Source organism: Peromyscus leucopus, chromosome 4 (assembly GCF_004664715.2).
Source record: "Peromyscus leucopus breed LL Stock chromosome 4, UCI_PerLeu_2.1, whole genome shotgun sequence".
NCBI classification, from domain to species: domain Eukaryota; kingdom Metazoa; phylum Chordata; class Mammalia; order Rodentia; family Cricetidae; genus Peromyscus; species Peromyscus leucopus.
Window position 1 is genome coordinate 137,773,125 of NC_051066.1, and position 6,004 is coordinate 137,779,128.

The following is a 6,004-nucleotide window of genomic DNA, read 5'->3' on the forward strand; positions in this document are numbered from 1 at the left end:
TGTCTGAGGCTGCTTTCATGCTACAGCGGCAGAAATGAATCATTGTGACATGTACTTTGTCGTTCTCAAGTCTAAAGTGCTTACTATATGACCCTTTACAAGTCTGCTTGGTTTATGATATGGACTTTCTTGCTGTTTTACAATCATTTAGATGTTAGGCATATCCATAGGCTCTATTTTCTTTTGTGCATAATTAGGACCACATGCATTGTTCTTTATTTCTCCTGTCTGTATATCTTGGAGATCAACACATGGAAGACTATAATTTAGCTGATTTATATTTTGTAGCTACATGTATTCTATTGTGATAGTTAATTGTTAACTGTCAACGGAATCTAGGATCACCTGGGAGATGGACTTTGTATGCCTGTGGGAGACAATCTTGGCTCCATTAATTGAAGTGGAAAGATCCTCCCACTCTGGGTGGGACTATTCCCTAAGCCAGGCTTTCTGGACTGTATAAACGGAGAAAGTGAGCTTAACATTAGTCTGCATTCATCCTGTCCTTTCTTGACTGTGGATGTCACATGACCAGCTGCTGCAAGCTTATGCTGCCTTGACTTCCCTGCAGTGATGGACTGCACTTTGAACTGTGAGTCCTTTGGTCCTTAAGTTTGTTCAAATCAAAGGATTTTATCACAGCAACAGGAAAAGAAACTGAGATTCTAATAATAACAATAATAATATTAATAATAATAAATCCTTTCTTGTTTTGTATTTCAGTTGTCTTCACCATTTTACAATAACGCTTTTTATTTTGCAATAATTTTAGATTTACAGAAAAGTTGCAAACAGAGTAGAGAGAATTCTTGTATAATTGTCATCCAATTTTCTATAATTGTTAACAACTCATGTTACTGTGGTCTATCTGTCAAATTAGAAACTAATATTGGAACTATTTATTCATTTTGAATCACACCACTAAACTCCCCTTAAAAAAATAAAACAGATAAAAATAAAATGATACAAATTAGGTTCAGATTTAGTCTAATCTCTAATCCTCACCCAGGCTCCTTCTCCTCACCTCTGGTACTTATTCCTTTCAGTTTTTCTATGAGGTGGGGGAGGGAGAGAGAGAGAGAGAGAGAGAGAGAGAGAGAGAGAGAGAGAGAGAGAGAGAGAGAGAGAGATGGGTGGAGGGGAGAGATTGAAAGTATAATTCTGTTTTATGGCTTAAAAGTATAAATAGTATCCCACCTTTGACTTGATTCTTCCTTTCCAGAGGGTCGTGGGCATATATTTATGGTCATGTGCACAGATTGCCCATATTCTTTTCATTACTGTGTAGCTTCTCTGTCAGATGAATACAACACAGTCTGTTTAGCTGTCTCTATTGACGACCATTTAGGTTTTTTCTATTTTTTCCACTATTTTGAACAATGCTGCAATCAGCATCTTGTACAGTCAGCCTTTTTTTGCACGTGTGCAATTATTTTTTTTTTTGGAGGATAGATTCCTGTAATTAAAATCACTAGATCAATGAGCTTGTACATACATTTTCTAGCAGATACTACCAAATTCTCATAAAACACCACTTTACTATCATCTATCTCTACTACAATGTAGGAGAAAGCCTTTCCTAAAATCGATAATGACAACCGTTCTGTTATTTGCTAGGCTGATATATCATTGGCTCATTAATTTGTATATCCTGGTTGTTAGTGAAGTTACACATTTTAATCTTTATGTGTGTCTTGGTAAGGGCTGCCTATATGTTCTACCAATTAATCATTCTAACAAACGTCTGAGGAAAGCACATTTGTTCCATTTCACAGACTAGGAAACTAAGAGAAGAAAAAGTACCCATTCCAAGTGTTAGGGGATGAATGATGACGTTTGGATGTGTGTGCTTCAAAGCAGATGAGTCTAGGAGAGACTGGACTGATGTAAGTGGGAAGGATGAGGCAGGTGTGATGAGTTCAAGACACATGTATTGATGGTGTCCAAGCATCCTGAGGTTCTGTGGGCACCATTCAGGTTTAAGACTTGAGAGCAAAACACTAATGGAGTCAGAATTTGTGTTCAGATTATGAACCAGGACTGTGCCTGCCACTTAGTCCAGGAAAAACCTGGTAACTCTAGGTTCCAGAATAAAGGCCTGCCCCTAAAAGGAAGGTGATAAACCTGATGGGAGTGGAGGCTTAGGGCAGCAGGTTGAAGTTCAAGTTCATGGAGAGGCTACCCTTGACAGGGGCTCCTATGGGTCGGGAGAGTAGTTAATGGACATGAGTGCCAAGCACGTACTTTGAGTCTCAGGAGAGCAAGATCTATCCCAGCCCCTACCTGTGAGACAGGGCTCTCAGTCTTAACTTCCCCATCATGTGGATGGCATCCCGCTGAGCTGCTAAGATCTTCAGTTCTCAAAATTGAGGGTCTGGGAAAGGAGAAGGCTGATAGTCTTGTAACTTGTTCTTTCTTGTCTGGGAAAACAATAACACTTCTTAAGAATTGAATGCAGGGTCAGCGAGTTGGTTCAGTAGGTCAAAGTGCTTACCATGAAAGCTTGATCTCTTGAACCCATGGTAGAAGAGAACCAACTCCCCCAAAGTATGTCACATGCATGCTGTGGCATAGGCAAAACCACCCTAACACACACACACATTGTGTATACACACTTATACCCAACCACAAGAAATAATTAAGAAAAAACCCCACCTAAATGGCTGTAAGGAAAGCTCAGTGGTTAAGAGCACTAGCTGCTCTTCTAAAGGACCCAGGTTTGATTCCCAACACCCACATGGGAGCTCACAACTATTTGTAACTCTAGTCTCAGGGGATCCAATTCCCTTTTCTGACCTCCAAGGGCACCAGGCACACATGTGTACATAGACATACATATAGGCAAAATTACTCATACACATAAAAATGAATAAATAAAAATTTTAAAAAGAAAAAAATCCCACCGAACTCAGGCCCCTCCTATTGAGAAGATGAATTTATATGTATTCCTCTCTATTTCATATTTATATACATATTAACATCGGAAGGCTGGAGAGTGAAGAGATGGTGGTGGATAAGCTGGGGACCTTGGAACATGGGGAATGGTTCACTGGAAAGTTCCTTGGGTTTCCTTTTAGCCTTAGACTCTCCATAGTTGGAGCTAAAGAAGCTGGCGATCTAGAAATGACAGCAGGCATAGACCAAAAAGGCTTCGGAAACAAAGCAAAACAAAACAAAACAACAAAAACTTTTATGTTCTAGCCCAAACACCAGAGAAGCAGATGGAGGGCTTTTTGATGTTAACTGCTCACAATCGGGTCAGAATGGTGATCACCAAGAAGACCGATGATGGTGCATGCTGGTGAGCATGTGGGGAAAAAGAACACAGCTGTGGGAATGAAAACGGGTGCAATTACGGTGAAAATCAGTGTGCAGGTGCCTCAAAAAATAAAAATAGAACTTAATATATGACCATTCTACCACTCTGGGGCCAAGGTGTCTAAGTCAACAACATACCACACAGTCCCTTGCTCATTGTGTTTATTGCTGTTATGTTCACAGTAGTCAGGACATAGAATCAGTCTAGATGTACCTCACCAATGAACGGATGGAGAAAGTGTGGCATCTGTACACAATGGGATTTTAATCAGTTATAATGAAAAATGGAATAGTGATGTTTACAGATGTGACAAGAGGGTATCCAGTGTGTACTGAATTTAAGAAATAAGGTCCAAGGTGCTGAGGATAGGGCTCACTGGGTAGAAGTGCTTGCTACACAAGCCTCACGTCCTGAGGTCAGATTCCCAGAACTCAACGGAAAGCTGAACGCAGTAAGGCAAGTGTCTATAATCCAAACACACCTACAGGAAATGGAAGGTGGAGACAGGAGCATATCCAGTAGCTCATAGGCTAGCTAGCTTGGTGTAAGCAGCAGTGAAGGGGGGGGGGGACCATGTTTGAAACAAGGTTGAAAGATAAGGACCAATATGTGAGGTTGTTCTCCGACCTCCAGACAGGTCCTGTGGCATGTGCATGCCCACATTCACACACATGCATATGAACACACACTTGGCACACACAATAAAAGGAAGTAAATTAAAAAGTCAGGCTCAGGAGACTATATAAATAGCAAGTGATTACATTTCTGTGAAGTTTAAAAATAAGCAGTGAAGAGGAGTCAGCGGTGGGAGTCTGTATTGTGGTTCCCTGTGATTGTGAAGGAAGGTGGGAAGCCTGAGAAAAGGTGCTGGTGATGGTTAGCTCCAACTGTCAACCTGATATAACTAGAATCGAGAGCCTTGATGAAGAACTGTCTGCATCAGCTTGGCCTATGGGCATGTATGTGGGGGATTGTCTTTAAGTTAATTGATAGGGGATGATCCGACTCACAGTGAGTGACATCAACCCCAAGGCAGGGGATCCTGAGCTATGTAAGAGTGGATAGACTGGGTTGAACACAGGCAAGCAAACAAGCAAGCAAGCGAGCAAGTGAGCAAGCGAGCGAGCAAGCAAGCATTTTTTCTCTCTTCTCTTGACTTTGGATATAATGCAATTAGTTGTTTGAAGTTCTTGCCCTAATTTTCCTCCAGTGATGGGCTGTAACCTGGAGCTGTAAGCCAAATAAGCCCTTCTTCCTCTGCTTTTTTTCAGGGTAATGCATCACAGCAACAGAAATGAAGTTGGGACAGCACTACACTTAGAAACACACTGTGCATTGACTTGAGTGTGTGTACGTTAAGTGTTCCAGAGTAAAAGTCCATTGCCCTTGAAGATTTGTGTCTTTTGTCTTAATGTAAATTTAAAAAGATATTGTCCCATTAAACATATTAATTACTTACTTTAGTCGCATCCTGAGCCCTGGTCTTCCTGTGTCCCTGGCCCTGGATATCTGCCCTAGTTTCTCCTCTACATTATAATTCCCTGTTGGATCTGGGTGTCTCTTGTCAGTGATGAGGCCCCTGGTCCATTATGCTCAGAACTTCACATACATCCTGTTTGATTATAGTTGACCACACATATTGTCTGTGTTTGGAAGTCTGCCCATTCCAACCTCATTCCTTAGCAATCTCCCCAGCTTGCACAGACCCCCAGGGACATTTGGTTTCTTTGTGAAGGTCTCTGAACCAGCTAACTGTTTCGTTTATGTCTGCCTCTACCTCTGTTTTTCTAGGACCCTTCCAGACTGGTCCCTGACACATAAGTCATTGCTGGGTGGATGTTCATCTGCATGTTTATAAACTTCTCTTTAGGGCTTTTTGCACAACTGCTCTCTGGTTGATGGGTATTATTTCAAGTAGAGTATGGAGTAGAGATCCCCTCTCATGTCCCCTCTAACTTTTGCTCTGATGAGCTTTCCTGATTTTAAAGGTGCTATTTCCTGAGTGGTTGTAAGGAGAAGAGATTTTTACCAAGGGACTTGACTGAGCATTATCAACAAAAGCAAAGCCACTTGGGAGTCTTTGCTGCAAATGTACTTACTTGTTATTTCATGCCTTACTTGGAGCACAGACCTGCCAGGAATGATCAGATCTCTTCCTGCTAAGCCACTGTTGGAACAGAGAGCCAGGAAGATGGTCTCAGCAACAGTTCATTACTATACACACTCAAGAGTTATTCAGCAATTCAAGTACCTGTGACTGGCTATAAAGGGTGGGGAACTGCTGTCTTGGTCTTGGGTAGGCAATGCCAGGCAGGTCTTTTGTTTCAGAAACAGTTGTATCAGCATTTCAGTTGCTTCTAACAAAGCACTTGCCAGTCCCATCTGGGAGCTAACCTAGCAGTCTGTGGGGCTGGTGTGTGTGTGCCCAAGTATCTTATTCTTCATGGTTTGTTCTTGCTTTTCATGTGACCTGAGAGTAAGGAATGGCTTATTAGCCAGCTACCTCTGACCAGTGTCCATCCCTTCATCAGCTTGTAATGATTTGCAGTATTTCTGGCATAGAAAACAGTGGTGGTTTCCCTGAAGCCCCGAATTGATAATAATAACTCAAGTGTGTGGGGTGGACTAGTTATCAGTAGTGCAGAGCAAGAAGCGAGCCTTGCCTGTTGCAGAGTGCTAGCTGTG

The 6,004-nt window shown here is 41.8% G+C and overlaps 1 long non-coding RNA gene across 1 annotated transcript; it reads left to right on the forward strand.

The window, feature by feature from the left end:
• Nucleotides 1-477: 477 nt before the first annotated feature.
• On the forward strand, nt 478-4,746 carry LOC119087801. Its single transcript, XR_005091278.1, has 3 exons — nt 478-592; nt 3,202-3,301; nt 4,591-4,746. It is a non-coding gene; the product is annotated as an uncharacterized LOC119087801 (long non-coding RNA).
• Nucleotides 4,747-6,004: the final 1,258 nt, after the last annotated feature.